This window comes from Carcharodon carcharias, chromosome 27 (genome assembly GCF_017639515.1).
Source record: "Carcharodon carcharias isolate sCarCar2 chromosome 27, sCarCar2.pri, whole genome shotgun sequence".
NCBI classification, from domain to species: domain Eukaryota; kingdom Metazoa; phylum Chordata; class Chondrichthyes; order Lamniformes; family Lamnidae; genus Carcharodon; species Carcharodon carcharias.
Genome location: NC_054493.1, coordinates 7,008,216 through 7,027,705, shown reverse-complemented (window position 1 = coordinate 7,027,705; position 19,490 = coordinate 7,008,216).

Sequence of the window (19,490 nt, the reverse complement as noted above, 5' to 3'; positions counted from 1 at the left end):
CTCCCTCAGCACTGACCCTCTGACAGTGCGGCTCTCCCTCAGCACTGACCCTCCGACAGCGCGGCTCTCCCTCAGCACTGACCCTCCGACAGTGCAGCTCTCTTTCAGCACTGATCCCCCGACAGTGCGGCTTTCCCTCAGCACTGGCACTCTGACAGTTCGGCACTCCCTCAGTACTGACCCTTCGACAGTGCTTAGCTCATTTATTTTTTACCCTCGTTCTTTATCCTACTCTTTGCCAATTCTCCCAATACCCTCCATAGTCCTGAGTCTCTTTGCTTCCTCGCTCCCACTCTGTATCCCACACATTCCCAACCCTCTGTCCATCCTATACATTCCTGATTATCTCTGTCAATTGGCAGATTCCTGACTCTCTATGTATCCTACACATTCCCTGGTTTCTGTGCATCCTGATTTCCACGCTGTGTATATTTTTGCATTGCCCTCCCTCTGTGTACACTGAACAGCCCTGACTCTCTCTCTATCTGCACGTTCCTGAATCTCTCTGTATCTGCACATTCCTGACTCTCTCTGTATCTGCACATTCCTGACTCTCTCTGTATCTGCACATTCCTGACTCTCTCTGTATCTGCACATTCCTGACTCTCTCTGTATCTGCACATTCCTGACTCTCCCTGTATCTGCACATTCCTGAATCTCTCTGTATCTGCACATTCCTGACTCTCTCTGTATCTGCATATTCCTGACTCTCTCTTTATCTGCACATTCCTGACTCTCTCTCTATCTGCACGTTCCTGAATCTCTCTGTATCTGCACATTCCTGACTCTCTCTGTATCTGCACATTCCTGACTCTCTCTGTATCTGCACATTCCTGACTCTCTCTGTATCTGCACATTCCTGACTCTCTCTGTATCTGCACATTCCTGATTCTCTCTGTATCTGCACATTCTTGACTCTCTGTATCTGCACATTCTTGACTCTCTCTGTATCTGCACATTCTTGACTCTCTCTGTATCTGCACTTTCCTGACTCTCTCTGTATCTGCACTTTCCTGACTCTCTCTGTATCTGCACATTCTTGACTCTCTGTATCTGCACATTCTTGACTCTCTCTGTATCTGCACATTCTTGACTCTCTCTGTATCTGCACGTTCCTGACTCTCTCTGTATCTGCACATTCCTGACTCTCTCTGTATCTGCACATTCCTGACTCTCTCTGTATCTGCACATTCCTGACTCTCTGTATCTGCACATTCTTGACTCTCTCTGTATCTGCACATTCCTGACTCTCTCTGTATCTGCACATTCCTGACTCTCTCTGTATCTGCACATTCCTGACTCTCTCTGTATCTGCACATTCCTGACTCTCTCTGTATCTGCACATTCCTGACTCTCTCTGTATCTGCACATTCCTGACTCTCTCTGTATCTGCACATTCCTGACTCTCTCTGTATCTGCAAATTCCTGAATCTCTCTCTGTATCTACACATTCCCGACTCTCTCTACCTACACATTCCCAACTCTCTCTCTTTACTTACACATTCCTGACTCTCTCTCTGTATCCTACACCTTCCTGACTCTCTCTGCATCCTACGCATTCCCGACTTTCTATGTTTATTTTACACATTCCCAACCCTCTCTGCATACCCTACACATTCCCAACCCTCTTTGTGTATCCTATGCATTCTCAACCCCCTCGGTGTATCCTACGCATTCCCAACCCTCTCTGTGTATCCTACACATTCTCAACTCTCTCTATGTTTCCTACACATTCATGACTCTCTCTGTATCCTACGCATTCCCAACTTCTCTGTGTATTCTATACATTCCTGGCTCTCTTTTTGTATTGTATACATTCCTGACTCTCTGTATCCTATGCATTCGCAACTCTCTGTGTATCCTACATATTCCCAACTCTCTCTGTGTATCCTACACACTCCTGAATCTCTTTGTGTATCGCACACACTCTCAGCTCTCTCTGTAACTACACATTCCTGACTCTGTGTACCATACACATTCCCGACTCTCTCTGTGTATCATATACATTCCTGACTCTCTCTGGGTATCGTAAACATTCCCGACACTCTCTGTTTATTTTACATATTTCCAACCCTTTCTGTGTATCTTACACATTCCCAGCTCTCTGTGTATCCTACATATTCCCGACTCTCTCTCTCTGTATCCTACACACTCCTGACTGTCTCTGTATCCTACACATTCCCGACTCTCTCTGAGTATCGTACACATTCCAGACTCTCTCTCTGTATCTGCACGTTCCCGACTTTGTTGGTTTTACACATGAGATGGGGAAGGGGGATCAGTGGTGTCGGGGGGGGTGAGATTGGGAGGGGGGAGTCGATGGTGTCGAGTGGGGTGAGATTGGTAGGGGGGTGTCGATGGTGTCGGGGGGCGAGATTGGGAGGGGGGATCAATGTGGTTGTTGGGGGTGAGATTGGGAGAGGGAACGATGGTGTTGGTGGGCTGGGATTGGGAGGGGGGTTGATGGTGACAAGGGGGGTGAAATTGGGAGGGGGGATCAATAGTGTCGGAGGGGGTGAGATTGGGAGGGGGAGGATCGATAATGTCAGGGGGGTGAGATTGTGAGGGGGATGGTTGATGGAGTCAGGGGTGGGGAGTGAGATTGGGAGGGGGATCGATGGTGTTGAGCGAGTGAGATTGGGAGGGGGGATTGATTGTGTCAGGGAGGGGAGATCGGGAGGGGGGAACGATGGTGTCGGGGGGGTGAGATTGGGAGGGGGCATCGTTGGTGTCGAGGGGGTGAGATTGAGAGGGGGGAACGATGGTGTCAGGGGCGAGATTGCGACGAGGGATCAATGGTGTTGAGGGGGGTGAGATTGGGAGGGGGGGGCGATGTGTCGGGGGGAGATTGGGAGGGGGGTCGATGTGTTGGGGGGGAGATTGGGAGGGGGGTCGATGGTGTTGGGGGGGGAGATTGGGAGGGAGGTCGATGTGTTGGGGGGGAGATTGGGAGGGGGATCGATGGTGTCGGGGGGGGAGATTGGGAGGGGGGTCGATGGTGTCAGGGGATTAGTTTGGGAGGGGGGTCGATGGTATCGGGGGGGTGAGATTGGGAGGGGGATCGATGGTGTCGGGCGGGTGAGATTGGGAGGGGGTCGATGGTGTCGTGGGGGTGAGATTGGGAGGGGGATTGATGGGGTCGTGAGCGTTGATTGGGAGGGGGATCGATGGGGTCGTGGGGATTAGATTGGGAGGGGGGCTCGATGGTCTCGTGGGCTTGTGAATTGGAGGGGGAACGATGATGCGGGGAGGGTGAGATTGGGAGGGGGGATCGAGGTTGTCGGGGGGGTGAGATTGGGAGGGGGGATCGATGGTATCAGGGAGTGAGATTGGGAGGGGGATCAACGTTGTTGTGGGGGATGAGTTTGGGAGGGCGATCGATGGTCTCTGGAGGGTGAGATTGGGAGGGGGGATCGATGGTGTCGGGGGGGTGAGATTGGGAGGGGGGATCGATGGTGTCGGTGGGGTGAGTTTGGGAGGGGGGATCGATGGTGTCGGGGAGGGTGAGATTGGGAGGGGGGATTGAGGGTGTCGGGGGTGAGATTGGGAGGGGGGATCGATGGTGTCGGTGGGGTGAGTTTGGGAGGGGGGATCGATGGTGACGGGGGGGTGAGATTGGGAGGGGGGATCGATGGTGTCAGGGAGGGTGAGAGTGGGAGGGGGAATCGATGGTGTCGGGGGTGAGATTGGGAGGAGGGATCGATGGTGTCGGGGGTGAGATTGGGAGGAGGGATCGATGGTGACGGGGGGGTGAGATTGGGAGGGGGGATCGATGGTGTCAGGGAGGGTGAGAGTGGGAGGGGGATCGATGGTGTCGGGGGTGAGATTGGGAGGAGGGATCGATGGTGTCGGGGGTGAGATTGGGAGGAGGGATCGATGGTGTCGGGGAGGGTGAGATTGGGAGGGGGGATCGATGGTGTCGGGGGTGAGAGTGGGAGGGGGATCGATGGTGTCGGGGGTGAGATTGGGAGGAGGGATCGATGGTGTCGGGGGTGAGATTGGGAGGAGGGATCGATGGTGTCGGGAGGGTGAGATTGAGTGGGGGGATCGATGGTGTCGGGGGGGTGAGATTGGGAGGGGGGATCAATGGTATTGGGGGTGAGATTGGGAGGGGGGATCAATGGTATTGGGGGTGAGATTGGGAGGGGGATCGATGGTTTCGGTGTAGGTGAGATTGGAGGGGGATCGATGGTGTCGGGGGGTGAGATTGGGAGGGTGATCGATTTTGTCGTGGGGGTGAGATTGGGAGGGTGACCGATGGTGTCGGGGGGCGAAGTTTGTGAGGGGGTCAATGGTATCGCGGGTATGAAATTGGGAGGGGTTTCGATGGTGTCGGTGGGGTGAGTTTGGGAAGGGTGATGGATGGTGTCGAGGGCATGAGATTGGGATGGGGGATTGATTGTTTCAGGGAGGGGAGATTGGGAGGGGGATCAGATGTTGTCAGGAGGGGAGTTTGGGAGGGGGATCGATGGTGCCGGGAGGGTGAGATTGGGATGGGGGATCGATGGTGTTGCGGGGTGAGATTGGGAGGGGAGATCGATGGTGTCGGGGGTGAGATTGGGAGGGGGGATCGATGGTGATGGGGGGGTGTGATTGGGAGGGTGGATCGATGGTTTGGTTGGGGGTGGGTTTGAGAGGGGGGATTGATGGGGTCGGGGGGGCAAGATTGGGAGGTGGGATCGATGGTGTAGGGGATGGTGAGATTGTGAGGGGGATCGATGGTGTCGGGGGGGTGAGATTGGGAGGGGGGATCGAGGGTGTCGGGGGGGTGAGATTGGGAGGGGGGATCGAGGGTGTCGGGGGGGTGAGATTGGGAGGGGGGATCGATGGTATCAGGGAGTGAAATTGGGAGGGGGATCAACATTGTTGTGGGGGATGAGTTTGGGAGGGCGATCGATGGTCTCTGGAGGGTGAGATTGCGAGGGGGTTTCGATGGTGTCGGGGGATTGGGAGGGTGGATCGATGGTGTCGGGGGGCTGAGTTTGGGAGGGGGGATCGTTTGTGTCGGGTGGGGTGAGATTGGGAGGGGGGATCAATGATGTCGGGAGGGTGAGATTGGGAGGGGGATCGATGGTGTCGGGGGGATGAGATTGGGAGGAGGTTCGATGGTGATGGGGGGCTGAGTTTGGGAGGGGGATCGTTTGTGTCGGGTGGGGTGAGATTGGGAGGGGGATCGATGGTGTCGGGGGGATGAGATTGGGAGGAGGTTCGATGGTGCTGGTGGGGTGAGATTGGGAGGGGGATCAACATTGTTGTGGGGGATGAGATTGGGTGGGGATCGATGGTGTCGGGGGGTGAGATTGAGTGGGGGAATCGATGGTGTCGGGGCGGGTGAGATTGGGAGGGGGGATCGATGGTGTCGGGGGTGAGATTGGGATGGGGGATCGATGGTGTCGGGGGCGAGATTGCGATGAGGGATCAATGGTGTCGAGGGGGGTGAGATTGGTAGGGGGAGTCGTTGTGTCAGGGGAGATTGGGAGGGGGGTCGATGTGTCGGCAGGGGGAGATTGGGAGGGGGAATCCAAGTTGTCGGAGGGATCAGATTGGGAGGGGGATTGATGGCGACGGGGTGGTGAGATTGGGAGGGGGGATCGATGGTGTCAGGGGATGAGATTATGAAGGGGGATCAATGGTGTCGGCGGTGGTGAGATTGGGAGGGGGGATCGATGTTGACGGGAGGGTGAGTTTGGGAGGGGGGATCGATGGTGACGGTGGGGTGAGTTTGGGAGGGGGGATCGATGGTGTCATTGGGGGTGTGTTTGGGAGGGGGGATCGATGGGGTCGGGGGTGAGATTGGGATGGGGGATCGATAGTGTCGGTGCGAGATTGCGTTGAGGGATCAATGGTGTCGATGGGGGGTGAGATTGGGAGGGGGTTCGATGGTGTCGGAGGAGTGAGATTGGGAGTGGGATCGAATATGTCAGGGAGGGGAGATTGTGATGGGGATCGATGGTGTCGGGGGGTGAGATTGGGGGGGGGGATCAATGGTGACGGGAGGGTGAGATTGGGAGGGGGGATCGATGGTGTCATTGGGGGTGGGTTTGAGAGGGGGGATCGATGTGGTCGGGGGGCAAGATTGGAAGGGGGGATCGATGGTGTCGTGGTGGGTGAGATTGGGAGGGGGGATCGATGGTGTCGGGCGTGAGATTTGGAGAGGGATCGATGGTGTCGGGGGTGAGATTGGGAGGGGTTCGATGGTGTCGGGGGGATGAGATTGGGTGTGGGATCGATGGGGTTGGGTGGATGAGATTGTGAGGGGGGCTCGATTGTGTCGTCGGGGTGTGATTTGGAGGGGGAACGATGATGCGGGGAGGATGTGATTGGGAGGGGAATCGATGGTGTCGGGGAAGTGAGTTTGGGATTGGGATCGATAGTGTCAGGGAGGGGAGATTGTGAGTGGGATCGATGGTGTCGGGGGGTGAGATTGGGGGAGGGTTCGAAAGTGTCGGGGGGGTGAGATTGGGAGGGGAATCAATGGTGTCGGTGGATGAGATTGGGAGGGGGTCTCGATGGTGTCATGGGCGGGTGAGATTGGGAGGGCGATTCAATTGAATTGGTGGTGAGATTTGGAGGGGGAACGATGATGGCAAGGGTGGTGAGTTTGGGAGGGGAATCGATGGTGTCGGTCGGGGGGTGAGACTGGGAAGGGGGATCGATGGTGTCGGGGGTAGGATTCGGATTGGGGATCGATGGTTTCGGGGGGGTAAGATTGGGAGGGGGATCGATGTTGTCGGAGGATGAGATTGTGAAGGGGGATCGATGGTGTTGGGGGCGTAAGATTGGGAGGGGGATCAATGGTGTTGGGGGTGAGATTGGGAGGGGGGATCGATGATGTCGGGGGCGAGATTGGGAGGGGGATCGATGGTTTCGGTGTAGGTGAGATTGGAGGGGGATCGATGGTGTCGGGGGTTGAGATTGGGAGGGGGATCAATTTTGTAGTGGGGGTGAGATTGGGAGGGAGACCGATTGTGTCGGGGAACGAAGTTTGTGAGGCGGTCGATGGTAAAGGGGGTATGAGATTGGGAGGGGTTCCGATGGTGTCGGGGGTGTGAGATTGGGAGGGGGGAACGATGGTGACGGGGGGCGTGAGATTGGGCGGGGGGGTAAGATGGTGTCGTTGGGGGTGGGTTTAAGAGGGGGGATCGATGTGGTCGGGGGGTGAGATTGGGAGGGGGATCGATGGTGTCGGGTGGATGAGATTGGGAGGGGTGCTCGATGGTGTCGTGGGGGTGTGATTTAGAGGGGGAACGATGATGCTGGGGGGGATGTGATTGGGAGGGGAATCGATGGTGTCGGGGGAGTGAGATTGGGGGAGGGATCGAAAGTGTCGGGGGGGTGAGATTGGGAGGGGAATCGATGGTGTCGGTGGATGAGATTGGGAGGGGGTCTCGATGGTGTCATGGGCGGGTGAGATTGGGAGGGGGGTTCAATTGAATTGGTGGTGAGATTTGGAGGGGGATCGATGATGCCAGGGGTGGTGAGATTGGGAGGTGAATCGATGGTGTCGGTCGGGGGGTGAGATTTATAAGGGGGATCGATGGTGTTGGGGGTAGGATTCGGATTGGGGATCGATTGTTTCGGGGGGTAAGATTGGGAGGAGTGATGGATGGTGTCAAGAGCATGAGATTGGGATGGGGGATCGATTGTGTCAGGGAGGGGAGATTGGGAGGGGGGTTCGATGGTGTCAGGAGGGGAGATTGGGAGGGGGATCGATGGTGACGGGGGGGTGAGATTGGGAGGGAGATCGATGGTGTCGGGAGGGTAAGATTGGGAGTGGGTTTCGATGGTGTCGGGGGATTGAGATTGGGAGGCGGGATCGATGGTTTCAGGGAGGGTGAGACTGGGAGAAGGGATCGATGATGTCGGGGAGGGTGAGATTGGGATGGGGGATCGATGGTGTCGGGGGGTGAGATTGGGAGGGGGGATCGATGGTGATGGGGGGGTGAGTTTGGGAGGGGGGATCGATGGTGACAGGGGGGTGAGATTGAGAGGGGGAATCAATGGTGTCGGGGAGGGTGAGATTGGGAGGGGGGATCGATGGTGTCGGGGGTGAGATTGGGAGGGGGGATCGATGGTGTCGGGGGTGAGATTGGGAGGGGGGATCGATGGTGTCGGGGAGGGTGAGATTGGGATGGGGGATCGATGGTGTCGGGGAGGGTGAGATAGGGAGGGGCGAATCGATGTTGTCGGGGGTGAGATTGGGAGGGGGGATTGATGGTGCCGGGGGTTGAGATTGGGAGGGGGGATTGATGGTGCCGGGGGTTGAGATTGGGAGGGGGGATTGATGGTGTGGTTGGGGGTTGTTTTGAGAGGGGGGAATTGATGGGGTCGGGGGGCGAGATTGGGAGGGGGATCGATGGTGTCGGGGGGGTGAGATTGGGAGGGGGGATCGATGGTGTCGGGGGGGTGAGATTGGGAGGGGGATCGATGGTGTCGGGGGGGTGAGATTGGGAGGGGGATCGATGGTGTCAGGGGGATGAGATTGGGAGGGGGATCGATGGGGTCGGGGTGATGAGATTGGGAGGGGGGCTCGATGGTGTCGTGGGGGTGAGATTTGGAGGGGGAACGATGATGCGGGGAGGGTGAGATTGGGAGGGGGGATCGAGGGTGTCGGGGGTGATGAGATTGGGAGGGGGGATCGATGGTATCAGGGAGTGAGATTGGGAGGGGGATCAACACTGTTGTGGGGGATGAGATTGGGAGGGCGATCGATGGTGTCGGGAGGGTGAGATTGGGTGGGGGTTTCGATGGTGTCGGGGGATTGGGAGGGGGGATCGATTGTGTTGGGGGGTGAGATTGGGAGGGGGGATCGATGGAGTCTGTGGTGAGATTGGGAGGGGGATCAACGTCGTTGGGGGAGTGAGATTAGGTGGGGTTTCGATGGTGTCGTGGGGGCTGAGATTGGTAAGGGGGGGTTGATAGTGGTTGGGCGGGAGATTGGGAGGTGGATTCAATGTTGTCGGGGGGGTGAGATTGGGAGGGGGGCTCGATGGTGTCGGGAGGCGTGAGATTGGGAGGGGGATGGTCGATGGTGTCGGGGGGGGTGAGATTGGGAGGGGGATGGTCGATGGTGTCGGGGGGGTGAGTTTGGGAGGGGGACTCGATGGTGTCTGGGTCGAGATTGCGATGAGGGTTCAATGGTGTCGAGGGAGGTGAGATTGGTAGGGGGAGTCGATGTGTCAGGGTGAGATTGGGAGGGGGATCGATGGTGTCAGGGGGATGAGATTGGGAGGGGGGATCGATGGTGTCGGGGGGGTGAGATTGGGAGGGGGGATCAATGTTTTCAGGGGGTTGAGATTGGGAGGGGGGATCGATGGTGTCCGGGGGGGTGAGATTGGAAAGGGGGATTCATGGTGTCGAGCGTGAGATTGGAAGGGGGGATCGATGGTGTCGAGCATGAGATTGAGAGGGGGGATCGACGGTGTCGGGGGATGAGATTGGGAGGGGGGATCGATGGTGTTGGGGATGGTGAGATTGGGAGGGGGGGATCAATGGTGTCGGGGGGGTGAGATTTGGAGTGGGGATGGATGGTGTTGGGGAGGGGGAGATTGGGAGGGCGGATCGATGGTGTCGGGGGTGAGATTGGGAGGGGGGATAGATGGTGTCGGGGAGGGTGATATTGGGAGAAGGGAGCGATGGTGTCAGGGGGATGAGATTGGGAAGGGGGATCGATGGTGTTGGGGATGGTGAGATTGGGAGGGGGATCGATGGTGTCGGTGGTGTGAGTTTGGGAGGGGGGATCGATGGTGTCGGGGAGGGTGAGATTGGGAGGGGGGATCGATGGTGTCCGGGGGGTGAGATTGGGAGGGGATCGATGGTGTCGGGGGTCGGATTCGGATTGTGGATCGATGGTGTCGGGGGGTTAAGTTAGGGAGGGGGAAAGATGGTGTCGGGGGTCGGATTCGGATTGGGGATCGATGTTGTCGGTGGGGTAAGTTTGGGAGGGGGATCGATGGTGTCGGGGGTGAGATTGGGAGGGGGGATCGATGGTGTCGGCGGGGGTGAGATTGGGAGGGGGGATCGATGGTGTCGGGGGCGGTGAGATTGGGAGGGGGGATCGATGGTGTCGGGGGGATGAGATTGGGAGGGGGGATCGATGGTGTCGGGGGTGTGAGATTTGGAGGGGGAATCGATGGTGTTGGGGGGATGAGATTGGGAGGGGGGATCGATGGTGTCGGGGGGATGAGATTGGGAGGGGGGATCGATGGTGTCAGGGGTGTGAGATTTGGAGGGGGAATCGATGGTGTTGGGGGGATGAGATTGGGAGGGGGATCGATGGTGTCGGGGAGGGTGAGATTGGGAGGGGGGATCGATGGTGTCGGCGGGGTGGGATTGGGAGGGGGAATCGATGGTGTTGGGGAGGTTGAGATTGGGAGGGGGGATCGCTGGTGTCCGGGGGGGTGAGATTGGGAGGGATTATCGATGGTGTCGGGGAGGGTGAGATTGGGAGGGGGGATCGATGGTGTCGGGGAGGGTGAGATTGGGAGGGGGGATCGATGGTGTCGGCGGGGTGGGATTGGGAGGGGGCATCGATGGTGTCAGGGAGGGTGAGATTGGGAAGGGGAATCAATGTTGTCAGAGGGGTGAGATTGGGAGGGGGGATCGATGGTGCGGGGGTGAGATTGGGAGGGGGATCGATGGTGTCAGGGGGATGAGATTGGGAGGGGGGATCGATGGTGTCGGGGGGGTGAGATTGGGAGGGGGGATCAATGTTTTCAGGGGGTTGAGATTGGGAGGGGGGATCGATGGTGTCCGGGGGGGTGAGATTGGAAAGGGGGATTCATGGTGTCGAGCGTGAGATTGGAAGGGGGGATCGATGGTGTCGAGCATGAGATTGAGAGGGGGGATCGACGGTGTCGGGGGATGAGATTGGGAGGGGGGATCGATGGTGTTGGGGATGGTGAGATTGGGAGGGGGGGATCAATGGTGTCGGGGGGGTGAGATTTGGAGTGGGGATGGATGGTGTTGGGGAGGGGGAGATTGGGAGGGCGGATCGATGGTGTCGGGGGTGAGATTGGGAGGGGGGATAGATGGTGTCGGGGAGGGTGATATTGGGAGAAGGGAGCGATGGTGTCAGGGGGATGAGATTGGGAAGGGGGATCGATGGTGTTGGGGATGGTGAGATTGGGAGGGGGATCGATGGTGTCGGTGGTGTGAGTTTGGGAGGGGGGATCGATGGTGTCGGGGAGGGTGAGATTGGGAGGGGGGATCGATGGTGTCCGGGGGGTGAGATTGGGAGGGGATCGATGGTGTCGGGGGTCGGATTCGGATTGTGGATCGATGGTGTCGGGGGGTTAAGTTAGGGAGGGGGAAAGATGGTGTCGGGGGTCGGATTCGGATTGGGGATCGATGTTGTCGGTGGGGTAAGTTTGGGAGGGGGATCGATGGTGTCGGGGGTGAGATTGGGAGGGGGGATCGATGGTGTCGGCGGGGGTGAGATTGGGAGGGGGGATCGATGGTGTCGGGGGCGGTGAGATTGGGAGGGGGGATCGATGGTGTCGGGGGTGTGAGATTTGGAGGGGGAATCGATGGTGTTGGGGGGATGAGATTGGGAGGGGGGATCGATGGTGTCGGGGAGGGTGAGATTGGGAGGGGGGATCGATGGTGTCGGCGGGGTGGGATTGGGAGGGGGAATCGATGGTGTTGGGGAGGTTGAGATTGGGAGGGGGGATCGATGGTGTCCGGGGGGGTGAGATTGGGAGGGATTATCGATGGTGTCGGGGAGGGTGAGATTGGGAGGGGGGATCGATGGTGTCGGGGAGGGTGAGATTGGGAGGGGGGATCGATGGTGTCGGCGGGGTGGGATTGGGAGGGGGCATCGATGGTGTCAGGGAGGGTGAGATTGGGAAGGGGAATCAATGTTGTCAGAGGGGTGAGATTGGGAGGGGGGATCGATGGTGCGGGGGTGAGATTGGGAGGGGGATCGATGGTGTCGGGGAGGGGGAGATTGGTACAGGTTTCGATGGTGTCTGGGGGTGTCAGTTTGGGAGGGGCGAGTTGATGGTGTCGGTGGGGGTTGAAATTTGGAGGGGGGAGTTGATGGTGTCGTTGGGGGGTGAGATTGGGAATGGGGGTCGATGGTTTGGGGGGGGACAAATTTGGAGGGGGAATCGATGTTGTCAGGGGTTGAGATTGGGAGTGGGATCGATGAGATCGGTGGTGTGAGATTGGAAGGGGAATCGATGGTGTCATGGGGGTGAGATTGGGAGGGGGGAAAGATGGTGTCGGGGGTAGGATTCGGATTGGGGAGCGATGGTGTCAGGGGGGTGAGATTGGGATGGGGGATCGATGGTGTCGGGGAGGGTGAGATTGGGAGGGGGGATCGATGGTGTCCGGGGGGTGAGATTGGGAGGGGGATCGATGGTGTCGGGGAGGGTGAGTTTGGGAGGGGGGATCGATGGTGTCCGGGGGGTGAGATTGGGAGGGGGGATCGATGGTGTCCGGGGGGTGAGATTGGGAGGGGATCGATGGTGTCGGGGGTCGGATTCGGATTGTGGATCGATGGTGTCGGGGGGTTAAGTTAGGGAGGGGGAAAGATGGTGTCGGGGGTCGGATTCGGATTGGGGATCGATGTTGTCGGTGGGGTAAGTTTGGGAGGGGGATCGATGGTGTCGGGGGTGAGATTGGGAGGGGGGATCGATGGTGTTGGGGGTGAGATTGGAAGGGGGTTCGATTGTGTCAGGGGGGTGAGATTATGAAGGGGCGTCGATGGTGTCGGGGGGGTGAGATTGGGAGGGGGATCAATGGTGTCGGGGAGGGTGAGATTGGGAGGGGGGATCGATGGTGTCAGGGGGTGAGATTGTGACGGGGGCTCAATGGTGTCGGCGGGGGTGAGATTGGGAGGGGGGATCGATGGTGTCGGGGGCGGTGAGATTGGGAGGGGGGATCGATGGTGTTGGGGAGGTTGAGATTGGGAGGGGGGATCGATGGTGTCCGGGGGGGTGAGATTGGGAGGGATTATCGATGGTGTCGGGGAGGGTGAGATTGGGAGGGGGGATCGATGGTGTCGGGGAGGGTGAGATTGGGAGGGGGGATCGATGGTGTCGGGGAGGGTGAGATTGGGAGGGGGGATCGATGGTGTCGGCGGGGTGGGATTGGGAGGGGGCATCGATGGTGTCAGGGAGGGTGAGATTGGGAAGGGGGATCAATGTTGTCAGAGGGGTGAGATTGGGAGGGGGAATCGATGGTGCGGGGGTGAGATTGGGAGGGGGATCGATGGTGTCGGGGAGGGTGAGATTGGGAGGGGGGATCGATGGTGTCGGGGAGGGTGAGATTGGGAGGGGGGATCGATGGTGTCGGCGGGGTGAGATTGGGAGGGGGAATCGATGGTGCGGGGGTGAGATTGGGAGGGGGATCGATGGTGTCGGGGAGGGTGAGATTGGGAGGGGGGATCGATGGTGTCAGGGAGGGTGAGATTGGGAAGGGGGATCAATGTTGTCAGAGGGGTGAGATTGGGAGGGGGAATCGATGGTGTCGGGGAGGGGGAGATTGGTACAGGTTTCGATGGTGTCTGGGGGTGTCAGTTTGGGAGGGGGGAGTTGATGGTGTCGGTGGGGGTTGAAATTTGGAGGGGCGAGTTGATGGTGTCGGTGGGGGTTGAAATTTGGAGGGGGAGTTGATGGTGTCGTTGGGGGGTGAGATTGGGAATGGGGGTCGATGGTTTGGGGGGGGACAAATTTGGAGGGGGAATCGATGTTGTCAGGGGGTGAGATTGGGAGGGGGAACGATGATGCCGAGGGGGTTGAGATTGGGAGTGGGATCGATGGTGTCGGGGGTGAGATTGGGAGGGGGGATCGATGGTGTCGGGGGTGAGATTGGAAGGGGGTTCGATTGTGTCGGGGGGCTGAGATTATGAAGGGGCGTCGATAGTGTCGGGGGGGTGAGGTTGGGAGGGGGATTGATGGTGCCAGGGGGTGAGATTGTGACGGGGGCTCAATGTTGTCGGCGGGGGTGATATTGGGAAGGGGAATCGATGGTGTCGGGGAGTGAGATTGGGAGGGAGATCAATGGTGACGGGGGATTGAGATTGGGAGGGGGGATCGATGGTGACAGGGGGTTGAGATTGGGAGGGGGGATCGATGGTGACGGGGGGTTGAGATTGGGAGGGGGGATCGATGGTGACAGGGGGTTGAGATTGGGAGGGGGGATCGATGGGGTCGGGGGGGTGAGATTGGGAGGGGGGATCGATGGTGACAGGGGGGTGAGATTGGGAGGGGGGATCGATGGTGTCGTTGGGGGTGTGTTTGGGAGGGGGGATCGATGGGGTCGGGGGGGTGAGATTGGGAGGGGGATCGATGGTGTCGGGGGTCGGATTCGGATTGGGGATCGATGTTGTCGGGGGATCGATGGTGTCGTGGGTGAGATTGGGAGGGGGGATCGATGGTGTTGGGGGTGAGATTCGAAGGGGGTTCGATTGTGTCAGGGGGGTGAGATTATGAAGGGGCGTCGATAGTGTCGGGGGGGTGAGGTTGGGAGGGGGATTGATGGTGCCAGGGGGTGAGATTGTGACGGGGGCTCAATGTTGTCGGTGGGGGTGATATTGGGAAGGGGAATCGATGGTGTCGGGGAGTGAGATTGGGAGGGGGGATCGATGGTGACGGGGGATTGAGATTGGGAGGGGGGATCGATGGTGACGGGGGATTGAGATTGAGAGGGGGGATCGATGGTGTCGTTGGGGGTGTGTTTGGGAGGGGGGATCGATGGGGTCGGGGGTGAGATTGGGAGGGGGGATCGATTTTGTCGGGGATGAGATTGGGAAGGGGGATCGATTTTGTCAGGGGGTGAGATTGGGAAGGGGGATCAATGGTGTTGGGGAGGATGAGATTAGGAAGGGGGATCGATGGTGTCGAGGTGAGATTGGGAGGGGGGATCGATGGTGTCGGGGGGGTGAGATTGGGAGGGGGGATCGATGGTGTCGGGGGGGTGAGATTGGGAGGGGAATTGATGGTGTCGGTGGGGTGAGATTGGGAGGGGAATTGATGGTGTCGGTGGGGTGAGATTGGGAGGGGAATCGATGGTGTCAGGGGGTGAGATTGGGAGGGGCAATCGTTGGTGTCGGGGGGGTGAGATTGGGAGGGGAATTGATGGTGTCGGTGGGGTGAGATTGGGAGGGGGGATCGATGGTGTCGGTGTGGGTGAGATTGGGACGGGGGATCGATGGTGTCGGGGGTGAGATTGGGAGGAGGATCGATGGAGTTGGAGGGGTGAGATTGGGAGGGGGGATGAATGGTGTCGGGTGGGTGAGATTGGGAGGGGTGATCAGTGGTGTCGGGGGGGTGAGACTGGGAGGGGGATCGATGGGGTCGGGGGATGAGATTGGGAGGGGGAATGATGGCATCTGGGGGTGAGATTGGGAGGGAGAGTTGATGGTGCTGAGGGTGGAGTCAGTAGGGGAGTAGATGGTGTCCCTGGGGCTGAGATTAGGAGGGGCGTCGATGGTGTTGAGGGGAGAGAGATTGGGAAAAGGGGTTGCTGGTGTCGAGGGTGAGATTTGGAGGGGGGATCGATCATGTCGGGGCTGAGATTGGGAGGGGCGATCGAAGGTGTCGGTGGGTGAGATTGGGAGGGGGATTGATGGTGTCATTGGGGGTGTGTTTGGGAGGGGGCATCGATGGGGTCGAGGGGGTGAGATTGGGAGGGGGGATCAATGTTGTTGGGGAGTGAGATTGGGAAGGGGGATCGATGGTGTTAGGGAGGGTGAGATTGGGAGGGGGATCGATGGTGTCAGGGGGTGAGATTGGGAGGGGGGATCGATGGTGATGGGGGGGGTGAGATTGTGAAGGGGGATTAATGGTGTCATTGGGGGTGTGTTTGGGAGGGGGTATCGATGGGGTCGAGGGGGTGAGATTGGGAGGGTGGATCAATGTTGTTGGGGAGGGTGAGATTGGGAGGGGGATCGATTTTGTCAGGGGGTGAGATTGGGAGGGGGGATCGATGGTGTTGGGGTGGGTGAGATTGGGAGGGGGGATCGATGGTGTCGGGGGGGTGAGACTGGGAGGGGGATCGATGGGGTCGGGGGATGAGATTGTGAAGGGGGATCGATGGTGTCGGCGGGGGTGAGATTGGGAGGGGGGATCAGTGGTGTCTGGGGGGTGAGACTGGGAGGGGGAGTTGATGGTGCTGGAGGGTCGAGTCAGTAGGGGAGTAGATGGTGTCCCTGGGGCTGAGATTAGGAGGGGCGTCGATGGTGTTGAGGGGAGAGAGATTGGGAAAAAGGGTTGCTGGTGTCGAGGGTGAGATTTGGAGGGGGGATCGATCATGTCGGGGCTGAGATTGGGAGGGGGGATCGAAGGTGTCAGGGGGTGAGATTGGGAGGGGGAATCGATGGTGACGGGGGGGTGAGATTGGGAGGGGGATCGATGGTGTTAGGGAGGGTGAGATTGGGAAGGGGGATCGATGGTGTTAGGGAGGGTGAGATTGGGAGGGGGATCGATGGTGTCAGGGGGTGAGATTGGGAGGGGGGATCGATGGTGATGGGGGGGTGAGATTGTGAAGGGGGATTAATGGTGTCATTGGGGGTGTGTTTGGGAGGGGGTATCGATGGGGTCGAGGGGGTGAGATTGGGAGGGTGGATCAATGTTGTTGGGGAGGGTGAGATTGGGAGGGGGATCGATGGTGTCAGGGGGTGAGATTGGGAGGGGGGATCGATGGTGTTGGGGTGGGTGAGACTGGGAGGGGGATCGATGGGGTCGGGGGATGAGATTGTGAAGGGGGATCGATGGTGTCGGCGGGGGTGAGATTGGGAGGGGGGATCAGTGGTGTCTGGGGGGTGAGACTGGGAGGGGGAGTTGATGGTGCTGGAGGGTCGAGTCAGTAGGGGAGTAGATGGTGTCCCTGGGGCTGAGATTAGGAGGGGCGTCGATGGTGTTGAGGGGAGAGAGATTGGGAAAAAGGGTTGCTGGTGTCGAGGGTGAGATTTGGAGGGGGGATCGATCATGTCGGGGCTGAGATTGGGAGGGGGGATCGAAGGTGTCAGGGGGTGAGATTGGGAGGGGGAATCGATGGTGACGGGGGGGTGAGATTGGGAGGGGGATCGATGGTGTTAGGGAGGGTGAGATTGGGAAGGGGGATCGATGGTGTTAGGGAGGGTGAGATTGGGAGGGGGATCGATGGTGTCAGGGGGTGAGATTGGGAGGGGGGATCGATGGTGATGGGGGGGTGAGATTGTGAAGGGGGATTAATGGTGTCATTGGGGGTGTGTTTGGGAGGGGGTATCGATGGGGTCGAGGGGGTGAGATTGGGAGGGTGGATCAATGTTGTTGGGGAGGGTGAGATTGGGAGGGGGATCGATGGTGTCAGGGGGTGAGATTGGGAGGGGGGGATCGATGGTGTTGGGGTGGGTGAGATTGGGAGGGGGGATCGATGGTGTCGGGGGGGTGAGACTGGGAGGGGGATCGATGGGGTCGGGGGATGAGATTGTGAAGGGGGATCGATGGTGTCGGCGGGGGTGAGATTGGGAGGGGGGATCAGTGGTGTCTGGGGGGTGAGACTGGGAGGGGGAGTTGATGGTGCTGGAGGGTCGAGTCAGTAGGGGAGTAGATGGTGTCCCTGGGGCTGAGATTAGGAGGGGCGTCGATGGTGTTGAGGGGAGAGAGATTGGGAAAAAGGGTTGCTGGTGTCGAGGGTGAGATTTGGAGGGGGGATCGATCATGTCGGGGCTGAGATTGGGAGGGGGGATCGATGGTGTCGGGGGGTGAGATTGGGAGGGGGAATCGATGGTGACGGGGGGGTGAGATTGGGAGGGGGGATCGATGGTGATGGGGGGGTGAGATTGTGAAGGGGGATTGATGGTGTCATTGGGGGTGTGTTTGGGAGGGGGGATCGATGGGGTCGAGGGGGTGAGATTGGGAGGGGGGATCAATGTTGTTGGGGGGTCAGATTGGGAGGGGGGATCAATGTTGTTGGGGTGTGAGATTGGGACGGGGAATCGATGGTGTCGGGGGTGAGATTGGAAGGGGAATCGATGGTGTTGGGGGGATGAGATTGGGAGGGGGGGATCGATGGTGTCGGGGGGGTGAGATTGAAGGGGAATCGATGGTGTTGGGGGGATGAGATTGGGAGGGGGGATCGAGGGTGTTGGGGGGATGAGATTGGGAGGGGGAATCGATGGTGTCGGTGGGTGAGATTGGGAGGGGAATCGATGGTGTCGGGGGATGAGATTGGGAGGGGGGATCGATGGTGATGGGGGGTGAGATTGAAGGGGAATCGATGGTGTTGGGGGGGTGAGATTGGGAGGGGGGATCGATGGTGTCGGGGGGTTGAGATTTGGAGGGGAATCGATGGTGTCGGTGGGTGAGATTGGGAGGGGAATCGATGGTGTCGGGGGATGAGATTGGGAGGGGGGATCGATGGTGTCAGGGGGTGAGATTGGGAGGGGGGATCGATGGTGTCGGGCGGGTGAGATTGGGAGGGGGGATCGATGGTGTTGGGCGGGTGAGATTGGGAGGGGAATCGATGGTGTCGGGGGGTGAGATTGGGAGGGGGATCGATGGTGTCAGGGGGTGAGATTGGGAGGGGGGATCGATGGTGTCGGGGGGATGAGATTGGGAAGGGGGTTCGATGGTGTTGGGGAGGGTGAGATTGGGAGGGGGATCGATAGTGTCGGGGGGATGAGATTGGGAGAGGAATCAATGGTGTCGGGGGGATGAGATTGGGAGGGGGGATCGATGGTGTCAGGGGGTGAGATTGGGAGGGGAATCGATGGTGTCATGGGGGTGAGATTGTGAGGGGAATCGATGGTGTTGGAGGGATGAGATTGGTAGGGGGGATCAATGGTGTCGGGGTTGTGAGATTGGGAGGGGAATCGATGGTGTCGGCGGATGAGATTGGTGGGGGGGATCGATGGTATCGGGGGGTGAGTTTGGGAGGGGGGTTCGATGGTGTCGGGGGTGAAATTGGGTGGGAAATCGATGGTGTTGGGGGGATGAGATTGGGAGGGTGGATCGATGGTGTCAGGGGGTGAGATTGGGAGGGGGGATCGATGGTGTCAGGGGGTGAGATTGGGAGGGGGGATCGATGGTGTCAGGGGGTTGAGATTTGGAGGGGGAATCGATGGTGTCTGTGGGGTGAGATTGGGAGGGGGGGTCAATGGTGTCGGGGGATGAGATTGGGAGGGGGGATCGATGGTGTCAGGGGGTGAGATTGGGAGGGGGAATCGATGGTGTCTGTGGGGTGAGATTGGGAGGGGGGTCAATGGTGTCGGGGGATGAGATTGGGAGGGGGGATTGATGGTGTCAGGGGGTGAGATTGGGAGGGGGGATCGATGGTGTCGGGGGTGGGATTGGGAGGGTGATCGATGGTGTCGGGCGGCTGAGTTTAGGAGGGGGGACGATGGTGTCGGGGAGGTGTAATTGGGAGGGGGATCAAAGGTGTCGCGGGGGTGGGATTGGGAGGGGGGATCGATGGTGTCATGGGGTGAAATGGGGAGAGGGGATCGATGTTGTTGGGGGGTGAGATTGGGAGGGGTTTGATTGTGTCGGGGGGCTGAGTTT